A 21751-nucleotide genomic window follows, 5' to 3' on the forward strand; every position below is an offset into this window, starting at 1 on the left:
AGGGTCAGAGAGAGAGGGAAACACAGAATCTGAAGACAGGCTCCAGGCTCTGAGCTAGCTGTCAGCACAGAACCTGATGTGGGGATCAAACCCACGAACCATGAGATCATGACCCGAGCTGAAGTCAGACGCTCAACTGACTGAGCCACCCAGGCGCCCCAATACCATACTGTCTTGATGATGACAGCTTTGTAGTAGAGGCTAAAGTCTGGGATTGTGATGCCTCCCGTTTTGGCTTTCTTCAATATAACTTTGGCTATTCAGGGTCTTTTGTGGTTCCATACAAATTTGAGGATAGTTTGTTCTAGCTTTGAGAAGAATGTTGGTGCAATTTTGATGGGGATTGCCTTGAATGTGTAGATTGCTTTGGGTAGTAATGACATTTTCACAATGTTTATTCTTCCGATCCATGAACAGGGAATGTTTTCCCATTCCTTGGTGTCTTCTTCAATCTTTTTCAAAGTTTTTCATAGTTTCCACCATATAGGTCTTTTACATCCTTGATTAGGTTTACTCCTAGGTATTTGATGGTTTTTCGTGCAATCGTGAATGGGATCAATTTCTTGGTTTCTCTTTTGGCTGCTTCATTTTTGGTGTATAGGAATACAACTTATTTCTGCACATTGGTTTTGTACCCTGCAACTTACTGAATTTATTGATCAGTTCTAGAAGGCTTCTGGTGGAGTCTTCTGGGTTTTCCATGTAGAGTATCATGTCATCTGCAAAAAGTGAAAGTTGACTTCTTCTTTGCCAATTCTGATGCCTTTTATTTCCTTTTGTTGTCTGATTCCTGATGCTAGGACTTCCAGCACTATGTTAAACAGCAGTGGTGAGAGTGGACACCCCTTTCCTGTTCCTGATCTCTGGGGGAAAGCTCTCAGTTTTTCCCCATTGAGGATGATATTAGTTGTGGGCTTTTCATAAACTGCTTTTATAATGCTTAGGTAAGCTCCTTCTATTCCAACTTTCTCAAGGGTTTTTATTAAGAAAGGGTGCTGTATTTTGTCAAATGCTTTTTCTGCATCTATCGACAGGATCATATGGTTTTGTTCCCTTCTTTTGTTAATGTGATGGATCACATTGATAGATTTGCAAATATTGAACCAGCCCTGTAACCCAGGAATGAATCCCACTTGATCATGATGGATAATTCTTTTTATGTGCTGTTGAATTCAATTTGCTAGTATCTTGTTGAGTATTTTCGCATCTGTATTCATTAAGGGTATTGGTCTGTAGTTCTCTTTTTTGGCTGGGTCTCTGGGCACTGGTGGGGAAGAGCACTGGGTGTTGTATGGAAATCAATTTGACAATAAAATATTAATATATACATATATATCTCAGAAAAAAATAAAACACAGCTTTCAATTTAAAAAATAAATAAATAAATACCACAATCAAAAGGTAAAGACTCTCAAACTGGAATTTTAAAAATTCCAAGCAAACAAATTCAAGTATATGCTGCCTAGTAGAGATAGACTTTTGACTCAAAGTACAAATAGGTTGAAAATAAAAGGGCAGCAATAGACTTAACAGGGACATAGTGCCATAGAGGGGCAGAAGTGGCTATACTAATATTAGATGAAGTCAATTTTTTTTAAAGGTTTTTATTTATTTTTGATACAGAGAGAGACAGAGCATGAGAGGGGGAGGGGCAGAGAGAGAAGGAGACACAGAACTAGAAGCAGGCTCCAGGCTCTGAGCTAGCTGTCAGCACAGAGCCTGACGCGGGGCTCAAACCCATGAATGTGAGATCTGAACTGAGCCATTCAGGTGCCCCAGATGATGTCAATTTTAAAATAAAAATTTTTTACTGGAGACAAAGAAGGACATTTCATATAATAAAAATTGACAATTTGGAGTGTGTTACCCCAATGTTTATAGCAGCACTATCAACAATAGCCAAAGTAGAGAAAGAGCCCAAATGCCCATGATGGATGAATAAAGAAGATATGGTATGTGTATGGTATGTGTATGTGTAGATACATATAAACACACACACACACACACACACACACACACACACACACACACTGAAGTATTACTAAGCAATCAAAAAGAAAGAAATCTTGCCATTTGCAACTATGTGGATGGAACTAGACGGTATTATGCCAAGCAAAATTAGTCAGAGAAAGACAAATATCATGACTTCACTCATATGAGGACTTTAAGACACAGAACTGATGACCATAAGGGAAGGGAAGCAAAAATAATATAAAAACAAGGAGTGGACCAAAACAGAAGAGCCTCTTAAATATGGAGAACAAGCAGAAGGTTACTGGAGGGCTTGTGGGAGGGGGGGATGGGCTGTATGAATAAGGGGCATTAAGGAATCGACTCCTGAAATCATTGTTGCACTATATGCTAACTAACTTAGATGTAAATTAAATAATATATTTAATAAAAACCAAAGGAGTATATCATATCTATCTATATCTATCTATATCTATCTATATCTATCTATATCTATCTATATATGACACACACTATATATGACATTCACGCACACACTGAATGACAGATTTGAAGTACACACAAAGAAAATAGAAACAGAATCAAAATTAGCAAATGGTAATTTGGCAGTAATAGTTGGAAATTCCAATACCCAGCTCCAGTAATTGATAGACAGAAAGTCAAGCTAAGAATTGAATACTCTTAACACAGAGTAATTGTTTTTAATAGACTACACTACCTAACAATAGCAACCCACATTCTTCTCAAGTTCACATGGAACACATTACAAGGTAGACAATATATTAGGCCTTAAAATAATCACAAATTTAAAAGGATACCAATTATATACACTGTCCTACAAAAAACAGAAAAAAGTTCGCAAAGTACTCAAATTTCAAGTATAATTCAACACTTCGGATTAACCTATGGGTCAAAGAGGAAATCACAAAGAAAGTTACAATATATTTTGAACTAAATGAAGACAAAAGACAGCATACTGAAATTTGTGGGATGCAGCCAAATCAGGGCTAAGAAGGAAATGTATACCTTCACTCACCAGTGTTAGAAAAGAATCTCACATTAGGATCCTAAGTCCCCATCCTGAAGAGCAAACTAACCGCAAAGCAAGCAGACTCCATCATTATGAAAAGTTCAGGAAAGTTGCATCTCTGGAAATAAGCAGATCAGTGGCTGCGTATTGTATGGAAATGCCTGCAACCATTGTCTGCATTGTAAAGAGATCTTTTTCAGGGGATGGAAAGATGTCCTAAAATTGGACTGGAATGATGATTGGGTAACTCCATACTTTCATTTTAGTATTGTAAATCTATGATTTTAGTAGTGTAAATCTATGATTTATTGCATCTATACTTCAATAAAGTTAATAAAATACAATTAGCCTAACTGGCAGTGGAAAAATATGCATAAGCATAAATACTGTAAATAATGAAATTCAGCATAACTGATTTGAGCAAGCCAGTGCTATTTATTTAATCCTGCTTTTTATAGTTTTAGGGTCAATTAAAAATATCCCCTTTGTTTACATATTTCATTTTCAATGCATAAAACTATTTGCCCATTGTCTTGCTTTTTGAAATTAAAATTTGTACTTAGAAATGAAATGGCATTTACCCCTGAAATATTAAGTAAAAAGCTCTTTGTTCCCACAATGATGTAAATAGCTTGGCAACTAGTCAACTAGTCATAGTTTTTTTTTTTTAAATCTTATCAGCATGAACATACCTTACTTCTCCTCTTTAGTAAAACAGTCTGATCTTTCAAGTACAATTATATGTAACTGCAACAAATCATCCTAACTTCGGCCAAAGATTTATAGACATATAGGTATCATCAAAATGGCTCATTTATTTGATAATAGTCAAGGGCCACATTCTCCAATAAAATTGTTCTAAATATAAATTTTACTGACCAAAGTTCTAGTATCAAATAGATTTCTATTACCCTGAAATCCTGAAAACAGTCTATCTAAGTCCTAATTACTCAACAATTTCTTACAATGTTTTTAAAGGTTAACAAAAGAATGGAAAATTTGAACCATTTTAAGGGAGGTTGAGGAAATTGAGTTTTTCTTTAAAAAATTAGGGTTCTGATGGAAAACAGCTGAATGCTTTTTAAAGTCTATTTCTAAATACAATGGAGAAGAGCTAAGAAGAGTTACATCCTGTATTTTCAACAAGGGGACTTCCTCCTGGAAGTGAGAAATCTTACATGTTACGATTGTGTTCCAAGGTCGAGAGGACATCAACAAGATACAGTATATCTGTGGTATTAAAGTTTCACAGGGCACTGATTCTGGGGGAAAAATGCCTATAAAAGATTCCTAGTGGGGCAATGACATAAAGAACATAATTTCCCATAATTTACTTGGCTTTCTCCATTTTTAAAAAAACTCATTTAATTTCATTTAATTTCTATGTAACAACATGAATATTTTCCATTACTTATTTTTTCTTTTATAGTTTATTGTCAAGTTGGTTTCTATACAACACCCAGTGCTCATCCCCACAAGTGCCCTCCTCCATGCCCATCACCCATTTTCCCCTCTCCCCCACCCCCATCAGCCCTCAGTTTGTTTTCAGTATTCAAGGATCTCTTATGGTTTGCCTCCCCCACCACTAATACCCCCCCTTCCCCGCCTGCATGGTCCTCTGTTAAGTTTCTCCTGTTCCACTTATGAGTGAAGACATGGTATCTGTCTTTCTCTGCCTGACTTATTTCACTTAGCATGACACCCTCCAGGTCCATCCACTTTGCTATGAATGGCCGGATTTCATTCTTTCTCACTGCCATTCTACCTAACAACATGAGACAACGTTACAAATACAAAAACACTTATCATATTTCCAGAACTTATTTTGCATACCACAAATCCAACGCAATACAGACAAACATTTAGACAAATAACTGAGTCATCTCATGGAAAAATTGTGATTTTTTTTTGCTCTTTATTTCCATAATATATAAACTCTATATAATAACTAGTATATAGCCCTATGTGGTTTTTGGTTTTCTTAGCCTGCAGCTGTGAACAAGAAAGACAAGAACTCTGCTAATCTAGTACACTGGCATTTTCTTGGCTGACCTAAATTATAAAGGACTGGCTTCAAGACCATCAAGCAAACTAATTTCAGGCACCAATTACATCTCACACATGCTATAGTTAGTTATTCAGAAGTCACAATGTAGATGCATTAGAGAAACCAGCCTAGTGTAATTTCCAAAGAATTAGTTGTATATTGCTTTCTGAATTATTTGAAAAATAAACCCAATGATTTGATTCAGTATTTTTAGATGCAAAAACATCTCCATTATGATCACTTTCCTCATTTCATCTTCAAGTGGCTTTCAACCTATCAAATAAGTTTTATGGTAAGAAATTGCAAAACTTCCAAATTAAGTTAAACGTATGCACTTCTTTCAGAAGTACTAAGAAATCAAATTATTCCTTAAGAAATTTAGCAATTCTACCAAATGTTATACCAAAAACATGATTTACAGAAACAGAAGGAATACTCAGATATAGTAAATTAGTTTTTTCAGGAATCTTAAAGGCATTTTTTAAGAAGATACTACTTTAGTATTTAGTTGATCATGTATGTTATTCAAAAGGCTAAAAAAATAGTGAATCTTATTTTATCAATATGTATTTGTACAAAGGACATAAGCAATGTATTCATTTTAACAACCTTTAAGTCAAAGAGCAGGACAGACAATACAACCACATTGGGAAAAATTCCTGATTCTCCAGAGAAAGAAAAAAAAAAAGCTTAAATATAAGACCTAAGACAGAGTTTTAATGATGGTAAATGAAAGGCATCCTCATAAAACTTAGATGGTAAATTTTAGGAATTTTTAAGCAAATCTGTCCTTCATATACGTTACATTTTTCTCTCCCAAGTTTGCCAGTGGGATTTAAATTTTATGATCTACCTATGGTAAGAATTGGTTTTATGTTAACTTGGCTAGGTCATGGCAAATATTGTCCAGATAGTTGGACAAACATGACTGGATGCTGCTGTGAAGGTGTTTTTAGATGAGATTAACAATGAAAGCCAATGACCTTCCATAATGTGGTAGGCCTCACTTAATCAGTTGAACTCCTAAGGAAAAGACTAACTTTCATAAGATAGAAGGAATTCTGCCAGCAGACTGCCTTTGAACTCTATCTGAAATATCAGCTCTTCCCGGGGTCTCCAGGTTGTTGGTCTGTTCAGATTTTGGACTTAACAGTCCCTGCAATCATGAGTCAAATCCTTAAAACTTCTCTCCACACACACACATATACTCTATAGTCTAGTAATTCTGTCTCTCTGGAGATCCCGGACTCCTTTAGATTTATAATGCTTTCTTCATTTTTTAAGAGTGGTAGAATATTACTGAAAGGCTTTTAGATTAATTAGAAATCCCTTCCATGTAATGCTATTGGAAATGCAACCACTATCAAAATTTATACTTCTCTGTGAAAAAAAGAATGGAGAGGCAGACACACACAGAGTGAGCCAGGGGGCCATTTTTCCAAGGGAAAGATAAGCAAAGACCGATACGTAAGGTCACAAAATCATCTGATGGTAGAGCCAGAAATAGAACTGCCTCTGCCTATATTGGAGATGTACTCTTCCACTAGAATAACTCTAATTGTGTGTGTGTGTGTGTGTGTGTGTGTGTGTGTGTGCATGTATGGTGTGTGTGTGTATATATTTTACCAAGAAGCCAAGTATTGTTCTTGTATCTTGCCTCTAGCTGACAAACCTCCCCAATCTTACCTTCTGATTATAATTATCAAGAACTGGAATCATTACCAAGACTTTAATTACCTACAACTTTTTGTTTTTTGTTTTAATTTTAGAGAGCAAACATGAGTGAGGTAGATGGGAGGGAGGGAGAGGAAGGGAGAAGGAGAATCATATGCAGGCACCACACTCAGCAAGGAGCCCAATGCAGGTCTCAATCTCAGGAAATGTGAGCTCATGACCTGAATGGAAATCAAGAGTCAGATACTTAACCAACTGAGCCACCCAGGTGCCCTTACAAATTTTCTTATTCTAATTCAAGTAATTCGATATTTTGTGGTTGCCCTAGATTTATGATACCCATCTAAGAATGCTGTCTTCTATTTTCTCCAGTCATATTAAAGTATCTACTGAACAGCCAGGGATAATGCTGGAAGAACAGAAACTGTGTCTCACTCACATCAATACCATAGTTAGTGACAGAGAATTATGCCCAAGAAGGGAATAAACAGGAGTTTTGCCCAGAGAGAAGGGGAATAGAAGCGTGGAGATGGTGTGGGGATTTGGCAAATGGGATCAGGGAAGAATTCTGAGAGAAAATAAAACCTGGTTCAATTTTTGCCTTAGTGGGGAAAAAAAAGAATAGTACTCTAGGTAATGAAACTAGAACAATCCAGGGATGTGGACACACAAAAGGACAAGCAGGAAACTCAGCTGTAGCAGGCTTGAGTAGGGGCAGTGATATAGTTAGGAAAGCATTGTTGTCACAATTACTGTTACAAGATTGGACAGAGAGCATGACTGGAGGTTGAAAACATAAGTAGGAGGCCAACTCTGTACTCCCAGTGTGAAGGGCAAAAGCTAGGACTGAAGTCTCAGGACAAAGGTATTAAGATTAGAAGACAGTGGGGGAGGGACTTGAAACACGATGTCTAGAGGAAAATCAGCAGCACCTACAGAATGTTTCAGGTGTGGAGTGGAAAGGGCTAGAGTCCAGAATGATCTAAGATTTTAGCTGAGCTTGAGAAGGGAGTCAGAAAAACAGATCTGGAGGAGAAGAAAGAGTAGGAGAGAGTAACATAGTAAATACAAAATTCCTGTGGTTTATTCTCATGGAGTTTTTCCTGTTACTCGTTGAATAGGAGGCCTGGAGCTCAGGAAAAAAGTCAGGGTGGTGATAGAGACTGGAAGCACACAAGTAGTGGAAACCATAGTAATTAAGGAGATCACTCAGGCAAAGCACCATATGTAAAATAAGTTTATTGTCGCTGAATTTCTCGTCCTCAGAATTTTTTTCATCTTCATCTACCTCATCTTGTTTTAGGATTTAATGGTACCAACAGCTTATCCCAGGCTCATGACCTTGGAGAGAGAAAGGAAATTGAGTTTGGATTTGGTCTCTCCAAGAGCCATGTTGCTTGTGATCCTTAGGAAGAAAATGTATATGGCAGCACTAAGTACCACTTTTTTTTTTTAATCTCCATTTCCTGTTTCTCTATTCTCCTATCCTTTCTATGTGTATCTTTGATGTTTTTCTAAACTAAGACATGCTTGTGCTGTGTAAAGCAATACAAAAAAAATAAAATGCTAATCGTCAGGCTCTGCAGCCTTCATCTGAAGTTATCACCTAATTCCATTTAATAACATACTATTATATAACAGTCAGCATTGTGTACAGTTGGCCCTTGACAAAAGTTATACATTGATTTTTTTTTTTTACTTTCAGGGTGTGGTACCCCAACCCTTGCATTGTTCAAGGCTAAACTGGACACTTGTAGTCAAAAATAACATAATAGAGGAAGAGGCTGGGAAGATGGTGAGTAGGAGGATGCTGAGCTTGCCTCCTCCCATGAATACAAGTAGATTATACTCCCATCAACACGAAAACCTGAGAAATGGCCCTTTAGTTTTGCCAGAGACTGGCAAAACTAAAGGTAGAGAAGAGGTCACATAGAAGGTGAGAAGGGCAGTGGTAAGGTTTGGGAGTGGAATGGACCTTGTCTCTGTGCCATTGGGAGGTAGTTGGGTCACGGAGTAGGAGAGAAACAGAATATCATACCAGGGAACCCATCAAAGGAAGAAAAATCCCAATATTTAGCTTTGAAATCAAAGGGGCCAAATTTCCTGAGTCCTTACAACTATCAGGACTCAAGTCCTGGAATTTGAAAAATCCATGGGCTCATTTGGAAAAATGTTCATGTCATCGGCCACTTTTAATTGGATTATTTGTTGGGTGTGGAGTTGTGTATGTTTATATATTTTGGATCCTAACCCTTTATTGGATAGGTCATTTCTAAGTATCTACTCCTTTTCAATAGGTTGCCTTTTAGTTTTGTTGATCATTTCCTGCACTCTGTAGAAGCTTTTTATTTTGAGTTAGTCCTATAGTTTTTTTTCCTTTTACTTCCCTGGCCTCAAGAGATCTATTTAGAAAAATGTTCCTAGGGCCAATAATAGAGAAATTACTAGCTGTACTCTCTTCTAGGATTTTCATGGTTTCAGGACTCACATGTCTTTAATCCATTTGAGTTTATTTTTGTATATGATGACAGAAAGTGGTCCAGTTTTCCCAACACCATTTGTTAAAGAGATGGTCTGTTTCTCAGTGTGTATTCTCTCCTCTTTTAAGATAAATTGGTCACCTAGCTGTGCATTCATTTCTTAGTTTTCTATTCTGTTCTGATTTTTATGCCTGTTCCTCAAAAAGTTACAAATAGGACTACCCTACCATCCAGTAATTGCACTACTCCAAAATACAAAAATACTCATAAAGAGGGATATAGGTACCCTTATGTGTATTGCATTATTTACAATTGCCAAATTATGGAAGCATTCAAGTGTTCATTGACTGATGAATGGATACAGAAGATGTTGTGTATACATTTACAATGGAGTATTACTCAGCCATAAAAAATAATAAATTCTTGCAATTTGCAATGACATGGATAGAGCTAAAGAATATTGTGCTAAGTGAAATAAGTCAGAAAGATGCATACCATATGATTTCATGCATGTGTTATTTAACAAAAGAGCTAAAGAAAAAGACAGACAACGCAAGAAATAGACCCTTAATTATGGAGAACAAATTGATGGTTACCAGAGGGGAAGTGGGTAAGGGGAGGGGTGAAATGGGTGATGGGGATGAAGGAATTCACTTGGTGTGATGAGCACTGGGTGTTGGATGGAAGTGTTAAGTCACTAATATTGTACACCTGAAACTAGTATTGTACTTTATGTTAAGTAACTGGAATAAAAAACTTAAAAACCCAGTTTGATGTTTTAGGTACATTGCTAAGTACAGAGATATATGTGTGAGTAAGACTGACAATATCCTTAAGTAGCTTATAGTCTAATAAGGGAAACAAAATCTATTGGTACTGCTTCCTTAAGTACAATGTATATGGCCAAGTGCAGGGCCAGCGGAGGGAGGCAGTTAAAGAGAAGCCAAAAATAAAAAGATTCCAATATCTCTGTTATACAAAGGCACAGCGCTATGAAATTCTGCATTTAAGCATCTTACCTTTAAAATGCTTTTTGTTCACTTGCCCATGTAATATTTATTAGGGTAGATCACATCATACGCATCTGTGATTTAAACAGACAACCTTCTTAGCCCACGAAGGCATAGAGGACTCCAACCCTACCCCATTTCTCATGTTGTTATCTTCTACTGTTCTATTTCATCATTGCCTTAAGCTTTTTTAGTCATCCTTATAACTTCTAGTGTTAATTTTGGGGTCTTTAATCACTGTCTATTAAAATTGGGCCTTAGGAACAGAAAATGCAGGAAGACCGACTGTATGAGGCTTTTGCGCAGAGTAAATATCTGGTATCTGGGATTAGCCTGAGACAGAATGGCAAAGCAGGTAAACTGTGGTCTCTGAATACTTAATCTCCCTTTTCTGTCCTTTTCAGCAAGACCTCTCAGTGCTGTACTAACCACACCTCAAGACCTAGACGGTATAGTTCTGATCAAGATGCTATTGTCTTCATTTCTTATCATGAAGGTGGATTATTTTTAACCTGAAATAATGCATTTCTCTTGAGAGAATATTAATACCAGGTTGCTGCTCTCAGATGCAGAAGATAATCTTTCTTTAAATCATACCACAGCACACACTTCTACCAGTAGTCCAAGTTGTCTATCTGCAATATACTAGAAGGCCATTTAATTTCCATGTACTTAACAGAATGCTTTGACATGGGGGTGGACATAGTTTAAGACAAAGAATGTATTGTGTATTTCTTGAGTTTAAGCTTGCTAGGCCACAGGGCACGTACAATCAGAAATGAAGTAGCTAACATACACATGTACAGCCACACAAGTACTTACTCCTTACTACTTCATTTAATATTCATTTTCCATGTATCTACCACTTACTAGGTACTACAAAAGGCAGTAGCTATGAATAGAGGAAGTATGACCTTGGAAGAGATTCAGTTGGGTCGTCCGATGGTACTAATACTCAGGAAATATTTACAGTGCTAAGTTCAAAATATTATGTGCTGGAGATACAACAGGGTTTATAAAGAGGAGTAGGAGAGTGTCATCACCTCACATTGGATGTACTTGGCAGTGGATATTTGTGACTACACGAAGGAAAGCTGCTCAAGCAGATTCCTAAAGAAACAAGAGGTCAGCATGATGGGGAGGTCGAGGGAAACATCTTTATATGATCGTGATCTGCACCTCTTCAGAACAAATATATCAAGTACTAAAGTAACACCTACAACAGTGTATGGCTGCAGCACAGAGTGTGTGGGAGACAGTCAAAAAACACCTCGAGTCAGGTCACATGCCATCCCAAAGAGTTTGGCCTTTAAACTCTTCAGCATAGACTGTAGGAAGCTGCTGAGAAAAGTTAATTGGGAGAAGGGTGCATTTGAATTTCAGCAAGATCACTCTGACAGTGCTAAAAATCGATTACAGGGCAAGATAAAGTACAATAGTGAAAGCAATCATCCAGGGATAAAGGATGAAGGCCCAACGGAGGCAGGAACTGAAGACAAGTAATAGTAATTAAGAGCAAAGGCCAGATCAGAAGCAGCATCAACAGAAAATAGAGGCTTATTCATGGGGCAATGGAGGTGAGAAAGCAAAGTGAGGAAACTGGAGGAACTCAAAGAGGCACCTTGGGTTCCAGCATGGGTGCAAAAGGGAATCCGAGTGCAAGTATAACGAGGAGGTCTCCTGCCTCCGCGGCTTGCACAGGGTCCCCGTTCGGGCAGCCTTGCCCAACACCACACAGGCACCTGGACTCACACCGTCTCTCAATTTCTCTCAACTAGCTTTTCATTTTCAACGCTCCAAAATGCATACTTTAAGGCTTCCTGGTTCTCCTTTTCTTAGGTAATTGGGCTTTTATCTTCAATTTGTCTCCCATCATACTCCTTATCCAAACAACAGAATCTCCCTAGATCTATATTACGTACAGGTCAGGGCAGTAGAGAGAGGAGTATAAATACTTAATACTTAAATCAACTTGATATTGATTTTGTCACAGAGAACAAGTTTGTGAGAGAGGTTAAATATTGTTATTTTGGATGTATTGTTCCAAGTAGGCAAAAATTGGCATCCCTAAAAAATAATCAAAATATCTCATAATGTAATTCAAGGATATTTAAAGAAAATAAATGTATTTTACTCTATAGGTTCAAAGAGCACATTGTTTTCCAGGAAAACACCCAGACAAATATAGTCAACCTGGAGACAATATAGTTGACTGTAAAAGCAGAGAAGAATATTTGGGAAGACAGGCAGAAAAGAACATTAAGAGAAAAAAATGAGGTGGCTGGCCACTGACTATTTCAGACCATAGTCTAGAGGATGGAGGAACAATGCTTGCAAAACTCATTCAACACATACATGCACACACACACAAAAGTAGGAGTTTGGAATTTTATACTCTGCCAAGGTAGCATGTGGAACGCACACACACACACACACACACACACACACACGCACGTGCACACACACAAAACAATCAGTATGTTTTAATAAGCCAAAGTATTTTGTAATATCTTTGCCATGTGCACTTATAATCAAAACTATTGGAGCCATTCAAGAGATGAGTGGAAAGAATATGAGTAACCAACGCCAGTGGGCATTCAATCTGTCAAAAGTAAAACTAAGGCTGAAATCAATTTGGAATTATGATAATAGAAAAGAATGCAAATACTGTCAAAAATTGAAAGACAAAGTTAAAAAGTGATCTAAAACTGTGGTCTTAAGATTCTCATTTTCTTTCCTTTAGATCATTTAAAGTCTACAAATTGAACACTCATGACTTTATATGTTTTTACCAATAAAAAGGTAAATGTTTAAGGAATCTAATCAGGTGGTGGGAAAAATGTTTAGAAGTAAAAAGAAATAGAAAATAGAGGTGATTTCCACATTGACTATAGGATAGTTAAAAGATACTGTTTAATGTGATACATTTAAACTACAGATGTATTACTCATAATTTTAACTACTGGATTGGAAATAAAAATAGATTGCTTTAGGGGTACTCGGGTGGCTCAGAGGCTTAGGCACCCAACTTTGGCTCAGGTCATGATCTCAAGGTTCATGAGTCTGAATCCTGTATTGGGCTCTGTGCTGACAGGTCAGAACCTGGAGACTGCTTTGGATTCTGTCTCCCCTCTATCTCTGTCCCTGTCCTGCTTTAATTCTCATTCTCTCACTCTCTCAAAAATAAACTTTTACAATACTTTTTAAAAAATACCTTTATTAATATAAGATCAGAAAAAATTAAAATACCACTTTTCTAGTAAGAAGATTTAATGCTTTATAAACAATTTATGCATAGTTAACAAAAAAGAAATTTGATACACCTAATTTAGGGAGAAAATCCTGAATTAAACTGTGTTTCGACACTCCTTGACTATGAGCTCATATTTCTCTTATCAGATAAAATTTTATCTGTTTATTATGGTACTTCCTACGGGTCAAAGAGTCCCAAACATCTGTTTTAAAGAAATATAAATGGATGCTGATAAGGAACCAAATGAAGTTACAGACTTCTTAGGTCATCGCAGCATTTGGATTAAGTGGATGACATTAGTCTGAATTTTTAAGTCTTGTCAATACTTTTACTTCATCTGAGCTTCATCCAGAGGTTTGATTGCTGACATTCAGTGAATGTTAGTCAACCAAACATATCATAGTCTGTATGTGCTCAGCACCCTTCCAGTACATGACATGATTCTAAAAGCCAGGGGTCTCCTTTGAAATATATATATTCTTTGGTATTCAAAATTGAGACCAGCCAACATGAGACCAAACCTACATTTTTCCTTTCTTTTTTATTTTATTTATTGTTTATTGTCAAGTTGGTTTCCATATAACACCCAGTGCTCTTCCCCACCAGTACCCTTTTCCTAAAGCAAATGGTTATCTATGCATTATTTATAAGACCCCCCCCAAGGTCAATTAAATTCAACATTACAAATAAAGAAGGAGTGTTATTCTATTATCTTTACCTTAAGCCTTAGGCATCAAAGTAGTCTGCACATGCTGTGAAGATAGGGCTTATGACCCTTCATGTTTACTCTAGGACTAAACACAGTACCTGGCACATAATGAAAGCTTAGTATGTATGTGTGCAACAGCCTAGACTGAATAAGCAGCAATGGAATAAAATCCTTTAGATTAAGTTAGGATTTAAGAGTTGAATTTATCATTCAGAGTAAGTACTTTCCTCCAACAGCAAAGTTTTATTTCCAGTTAATATTTAAGACCATCTATAGGAGGCCCATTCTTAAAATTATATGAAGACAATTTTTTATCAGTTTAAACTCATTTATAAATGTTAATATATAGAAATTTGGCAGACATAGATGGTTTTAACTTATAATACACTTCTATTTGGTGTATCTATGTAAAAAGGAAAAGCTGTAGATTCTAAGAAAAACTTTTCAGGAGAATATGAAAACAAAGTAAAAACATTGGATCATATTTGATCATGAAATATATCAAACATCTACCTAAAGTCATCATAAGCATAAATAACAGTTGGCATATGTAATGGCATTATTTCAAACACTGTATGTGGTCTCAGGCAATAACCAGCTGTTAATGTCATTGTGCTCTCCTACACAACTTACTAAAATTATTTTTCAGTATATCCAGTAATTACTTTTGGCACATACTCCAGTTCTATAACTTGTTCTCTTCTATCTCGAGAGCTTTCAATCTGAGTATATTTTCCATAATGTAAAAACCACAACTCCCTTACTGGAATTTACATAGAGATTCCTGTGTCCTTTCTCCCTCTGTTTTATCTCATAGAGGCTTCCACTGTTATAAATGGTTAAACGAATTTCAGAGGAAACCAAAGTGATGTACCTTTACCACAATCTTAGTTGATAGGAACTCTACTGTTCCTATCTGAGGACTGTGATCTTTGTTGTTTCTTATGAATAACATGTTTCTCTATGTTGTTTCTTCCACTGATTTAGGAGATACTAGTTTTAGTCAAGATAGAACTGGTGTCAATAAGGAACTTTCTCAGAGGAATGGTCTTTGGTCTGAAAAGGGCAGTCTTACAAAGTTCAGAATTTATTTGAAGGATTCTGAACACTTGGTCAGTGAATTATAGTTGACTTAATGTCTCTCCTTTAATCTTAGAGGCAAAATAAATTTTATTAACAGATTCATTAAGCATGTACTGGAAACAAAGCAGCACCCTAGGTTTTCAAATGTTTGGAACTCGGAGTTGTACATTGGGGCATTATTAGATTAATCCACAACCATCCTGAACACACTTTATATATGATCTCCTTGGCAATGGTTATCTAGATCACTTACAGATTAAGTTGTTCAGAATGAATGAGACTTTTCCAGAGTCTTCTGATTCCATAAATTCTGACTCCATCTAGTGAATCAGGGGAAAACTGTTTCCTTCCCAACACAGGGGACCTTCGAAGGTCTGGACTTTGCCATGGAACCCATGCATATTCAGGATTTCAGAGGGCTCTGTTTTTTATCCATTTGCCATCCACACACGTGCACGTGCACATGCGCGCGCGCGCACGCACACACACACACACACACACACACACAGCTCTGGCATGAGGGCTACATTTGTAGATGATGCTCCCTCCAGATCTGAATATAGAAGTGGTTTTTTTTAAGTGAGTGAATGATTCATTCTGTGTTTTACAATTAGAGAGAACATGTACTATCATTCTAGTCATCAAGAAGAAAAATCAAGTTCTGAATAGAAAACAACTGGCATATTACCCTAAATTCATTACTTCTAGACCTTGAGCTATTTTTTCTTATGCAAATGTATTGCTTGAAAACATCTAAAGGTTTTAGAGCTTTTATAGTCATTGGCCTCCTTTTTCTTGTTTAAGAAACCGATGAAGCATACTTCATTATCACAGACTTGGGTGTAATAAACATCTCTTTCTAAAGGATTAGGTTCATTCAAGAGATTATAATCCTTAGGGTTTTTATATTAACTTCATCTTCAGTCGCTTAAAAATTCTTATATTGTCCTTATATTGTGACTTTCTTATAAAATATAGTATTATCCACACATAATCGATATGAACACAATGGTGATTCACTTTGAAAGGATACCAAGAAAACATTCTTTATAGAGCTCTTGAGGGGACAGAAAACAGGTAACATCCTACAATGTTGGTGGGAGTTTAAGACAATACAGACTTTTGGAAGGCAACTTGGCTATAACAAAATTTAAGGAGTATATATGCTTTGACCCAAAAATTCTAGTTTGGAGTCCACCATCATTATCATTGCACAAATATATGACATAATAACACATGCATAGTAATATATGAAAGTGTATTACTCTTTAACTTTTATGAGCATGAAGTTAGGAGGATGACTAAATTAAACCCCTATCATGAAACAGAGCAGTTAAATGCAATGACATAGAATTCCATTTACTAACATGGAAAAGATACTCAAGATAGATTTTCATTTAATACAAGGCCAAGTTACAAAATAACATATCCAGCATGACCTCATTTATGTAAAAATGAAGACAACTGAGAATTATCAATTTACCTTCTTATCTGTGTGCAGGTATACACATACACATGTGTTAGAAAAACAATCTTAAAAACTACTACAAATTATGGTTATGTATAGCAAAGAAGAGTAGGCAATGTGGCAGCCAGAAAAGAGGGAAGGACAGTAACTTTCACATTTTATGTTTTGTATTTCACAGTTAGCCTTTTGTATAGTTTCAATATTTTACAGTCGGCATGGTTTCTGTGACACTTCCAAGTTGAAAGGCAAGTTCACAAGAGCATTGAAGAATAATTTTCTAGTCACAAAATCACAGTTACGCTTACTTAAACATCTATAGAAGACGCTGAGGAAATAGAATTACCACCCCAACTGAAAGGAGAGGCGGTCTTCAAGTATTGGTGAATTAGTGTGAGAAGCTTGAGATAACAAGAGTTACTTTCTATGAAACTACAGTCTGAGTTTTATTTCAAAAGAAAAAGCAAAATGAAACAAACAGAAAGCAGCTCCTCATGGGCTTGTGGGCTGAGTAGGAGGTGAGGAAGCAGCCTACACAATATGGAAGCACCTCAGAGTTTTGTTACATAATAGGCATTCTGTGAGTGCTAGTATCCTGTCCTCTCAACTTTTACTTGTTTAACTCAAACCCATTTAATCCATTTTTATTTCCCATTCTTCCTAAAGACAGGCCCTTTTCTCCTAATGGCTTGGTTGTCTCACAGTTCCATAAACAGCATGCTATTCTTACCATGTACCTCTGCATTTAATGCACTCGGGTTACCTCTTCCATCACCATGTCCTTTTCTGAGAGTTCTTTGACAACTACAGTACCACAGTTCCCCTTCCAGAGGCGAGTCCTTGATTCCATTCTCATAGCAGGAGATCTCCTGCCTTGTGCCATTAAAATTTTTGGACCAGCCCACTCTACACCCACCATCTAAACCAATTAGATCCTCTCTGAAGAGTTTTGCCAAGATAGTAATAGCCTCCAAGATCAAATCAATTACTAGTTATTCTTGGAGCTGGAAAACATGCAGAATCAGGAGTCACAGAAGCCCGGGGTCTATTTGTGCTAATTAACACACAGGAGAGTCTGATTGTAGGCACTTAGAAGCAGAAAAGGAACCATGTGAGGACAATGAGAACAAGAATGGATGGAAAAGAACAGAAGAGAGGGGGACAGACACAGCTACTCTCTTCCCAAGGGCTTTTTAATTGTACCCTGAGAAAACCTAGTAGTTCATCTCCTTTGGTTCTACTGTACATCCTGTATTTTTAACAAATAGGTTTTTAGTGAAGCTAACCTGACAGGGTCTTATTTTTGATACCTCATGAAGAATGTCCCTGGGACTATCCTGTATCAACTCCAAATCTACCCATCTTTCAAGACCCAAATTGTTTAATCACATGAAAGGATATGAACACAGTTCCAATTTATAGATTATTTCTTCCCTGAATACACCACAGAGTCTGTGCCTGACAAGGTACCCCTGGATGTGACCAACCTCCATCTATGATGCAGTAGTGCTAATAGGCTACGTGTAATGAAACTGAAACCTTCTTTAGGGCAGAGATAAGCTGCTCCATTTCTTCAGTACATTCTGTATGTTGACCACTCAGTAGCCATTGGAGAACTATGTTAACTAAGTTGCTGAGCCTATGTTCCAAGAAGTGCATTCAAATCAAATAATTAAGGCATGTATTCTACAATTGAGAAGTAATAAGAGTATTTCAAAGGGGTCCTTAAAGAAATGCTATACTAAGAAATGGGAGCCAATTTAAAAAAAAAAGATCAAGCCAATATACATACTGCTTAAACATGGATATGATAGGCACCAATTTCATGTTCAAAACCCAGATGTAATCCCGTCGATGAAGAAAGCAAATAAAATATTACTGTTAGTGTGTTAGATCTCTTAAATAGGAATATTCTTCCAGGAAGAGAATAAGTGAGATAGATGAAATTTTTAAGTGAAATTACACTCATGACTATTAAAAGGAATTGTAATCTAGTGGGCAATACAATGAATCACAAACATACAATCCATGGGAATTTACCAAGTATTATTAGTTAGAAAATAAAAGAAATATAGTTACACTTGGAACATTATTCTTGTTCTAGTTTTCATTAAAACTTAGTAACTAACGCTTCAAGGGGCACCTGTGTGGTTCACTAGGTTAAGCATCTAACTCTTGATTTCATCTCAGGTCAGGTCATGATCTCACTGTTTGGGAGTTTGAGCCCCACACTGGGCTCTGCACTGACAACATGGAACCTGCACTATAGAATAAAAATGGAGGGTAAAAAGTCACAAGAGAAAAGAAATTAAGTATTTACTAACTGATCTCAATTTTTCTCCTTCCCTTCCTCCAAACCATTCCCTGTTTCCATTACTAAAGATTATGGATGTGCAAGTTTAGCAGTTTATAGACCTTCCAATCCCAAGAAGCACATTGAACTGAGTATAAAGAAGTATCACTGAGAATAGAATATAACCTAACAGATATTCATCATGAACTATCTCTTCATTTTAGCCAACTTCTGAGTCCCATTTGTCTGTCCCATTAAGAGGTTTTACAGCATCTCAACTCACTGCTTGTGTATTAGTTTACTAATCTCCTCTCCTTTACTCTGACACAGCACTCAGATAAGTCTTTGTCTTTGATCCATTGCTCTGGCATCAAGACTCAGCTTCTCAAGATATACTCCGGAAGGCAAATTAATGATGCAGATACCAGTTCAATTCTCCTCTGCTATACATATACATACAACTCCCCCGCACTGCTGATTTAAAGCAGATGTATTAAGGTGTCAGGCATACCCTAATTTAGCATTTAAAGAGGGCTAGCCAACAATTGAAAGTACTATTTTATTTCTCCATAAATATTCATTAGTTTTCAACTAGTCTACTATGGTGGTGGTAAATACTACTCAAAACTATAGATTTTGTTTTATTTAAAAATTAAAATGTTCAAGGTTTTATTCATTTCTGAAGGGTAGAGAGAGAGAGAGAGAGAGCGAGAGCGAGCGCAAGCATGCGCACAAGTGAGGGAAGGGCAGAGAGAGAGAGAGAGAGAGAGAGAGAGAGAATCTGAAGCAGGCTCTAGGCTCTGAGCTGTCAGCACAGAGTGCCAACGCAGGGCTCAAACCCATGGACCATGAGATCATGACCTGAGCTGAAGTTGGACGCTTAACTGACTGAGTCACCCAGGCACCCCTGTATTTTCTTATATTCTATAGATACTATTTGAAGTGTTGACCTATGGTTTACTCCTTTTTTCATGTAATAATTACTGTGCTTCTGCTAAGACTTAGAAGTTTAAAGCCTTTTACGGCCATTCTCTTATCTATTGGAGTAGGCCTACAACTGTTTTCAGAGACAGACATATAAGAATGAAAGATTTAATATTCATATGCACACTTACATCATAACATAGGATCACAATGATATCCAGTATCTAGTAGCTGTAGGGAACCTAATTTACAAAAGTCAGTCCACAGGTAGTATTTGATCAATCTGATGGTTTTCTCTAAATCCTCCAAAATCATCTCTCACAGAGTAAAGTAAAGGTTTCTCAATCAGTGGCACCACTCTGCCTTTCTATTATTTCCTACTTCAGGTCTTCCACAATATGCTTATTACCTCCTTTTTAACATCTGTATTACTCTTCATTTCACATTCTAAAAGTTAGAAACCAACTAGGTAGGAGACCCTCATTTCCTATTCCTTTGACACTTAACCTTCTTCATTCACTGTGTTAAATTAAAATGGAGACCTGGTGTCAGAATCCATCATACTCAGAAAACAAGGTAAGCTACAGAAGCAAAACCTAACCTAATATATTATGCAGTGCAAGCAAAAACTTGGGTTATTTCTTGTAAATGCCTCCAACAAACAAGATTCAAATCATTTTCCTAAAACGGTAGCAGATAAGCTCTCTGCCCAAATGTTATCACCATTTGGGAATGTTATCACCAGTCACTGGTAGCTTTCACATTTCTAAGTGGTCCTATGGCCATGCACCTTCGAGCTTCATCCTACTTTCAGTGTGTAGACTCTTAGTTAATAAACTGTTCTTTTATGCATAATAAACACTAATTAAGATGGTAATGGATCCGAGCTTATTTTCAACAGTAGCATGTGTATGTTAAAATCCTATTCATCTCCCAAAGTGCCACTGAAAAATGCCACTGGCATTTTTAGGAGAGCTTTCTTGACGCCTTTGTAATGAGAGCAGAGGTCTTTCTACTCCAAGCTTTCAGGGATGTTGTGCGTCTTTCTAATTGTTCTTATAGAGTGGAATATACTGACTGAGCCCAAGCTCTGTAGTCAGACTGACTCCGTTTCATTTTGCAGCTCACCTCACTCAACTTTACTATATACATAATTAGCAAATCATAGCAGTTACCACTCAGGTTTGCAGCACATTCAAAATTTGAAGCATTCAATTCAGGTTTGCCATCATTAGAAAACAAAATTAATTGTAATGCAAAATAAACATTTTCTCATGGTCAATATTAGATTTTCCCTATAGGCAAAAGTTCAAAATATGGAATTAGTGAGACATTAAAAAAATAGTCTTACAGTGTGGTTTTGATTTGAATTTCCCTGATGAGGGACTTTAAGCATTGTTTCATGTGCCTGTTGGGCATCTGGATGTCCTCTTTGGAGAAGTGTCTATTCAGGTGTTCTGCCCATTTCTTCACTGGATCATTCATTTTTTGTGTATGGAGTTTAGTGAGCTCCTTGTATATTTTGGATACCAGCCCTCTATCTGATATACCATTTGCCACTATCTTTTCCCATTCTGTTGGTTGCCTATTAGTTTTCTTGATTGTTTCCTTTGCCTTGCAGAAGTTTTTTTATCTTAATAAGGTCCCAGTAGTTCATTTTTGTTATTGATTCCCTTGCCTTTGGGGAAGTGTTGAGGAAGAAATTGCTGCGATTGAGGTCTAGGAGGCTATTTCCTGCTTTTTCCTCAAGGGTTTTTATGGTTTCCTGTCTCACATTCAGATCCTTTATCCATTTTGAGTTGTTTTTGTGAA

At 36.8% G+C, this 21751-nt stretch overlaps 1 protein-coding gene across 4 annotated transcripts in view; it reads right to left on the reverse strand.

Annotated features, from left to right (window-relative positions):
* The window catches only part of DLGAP1 (DLG associated protein 1), an 868306-nt gene that overhangs the window by 760803 nt on the left and 85752 nt on the right, over positions 1-21751 (reverse strand). The window lies entirely within an intron of this gene.

This window comes from Suricata suricatta, chromosome 14, assembly GCF_006229205.1.
Source record: "Suricata suricatta isolate VVHF042 chromosome 14, meerkat_22Aug2017_6uvM2_HiC, whole genome shotgun sequence".
Classification (NCBI taxonomy): Eukaryota; Metazoa; Chordata; class Mammalia; order Carnivora; family Herpestidae; genus Suricata; species Suricata suricatta.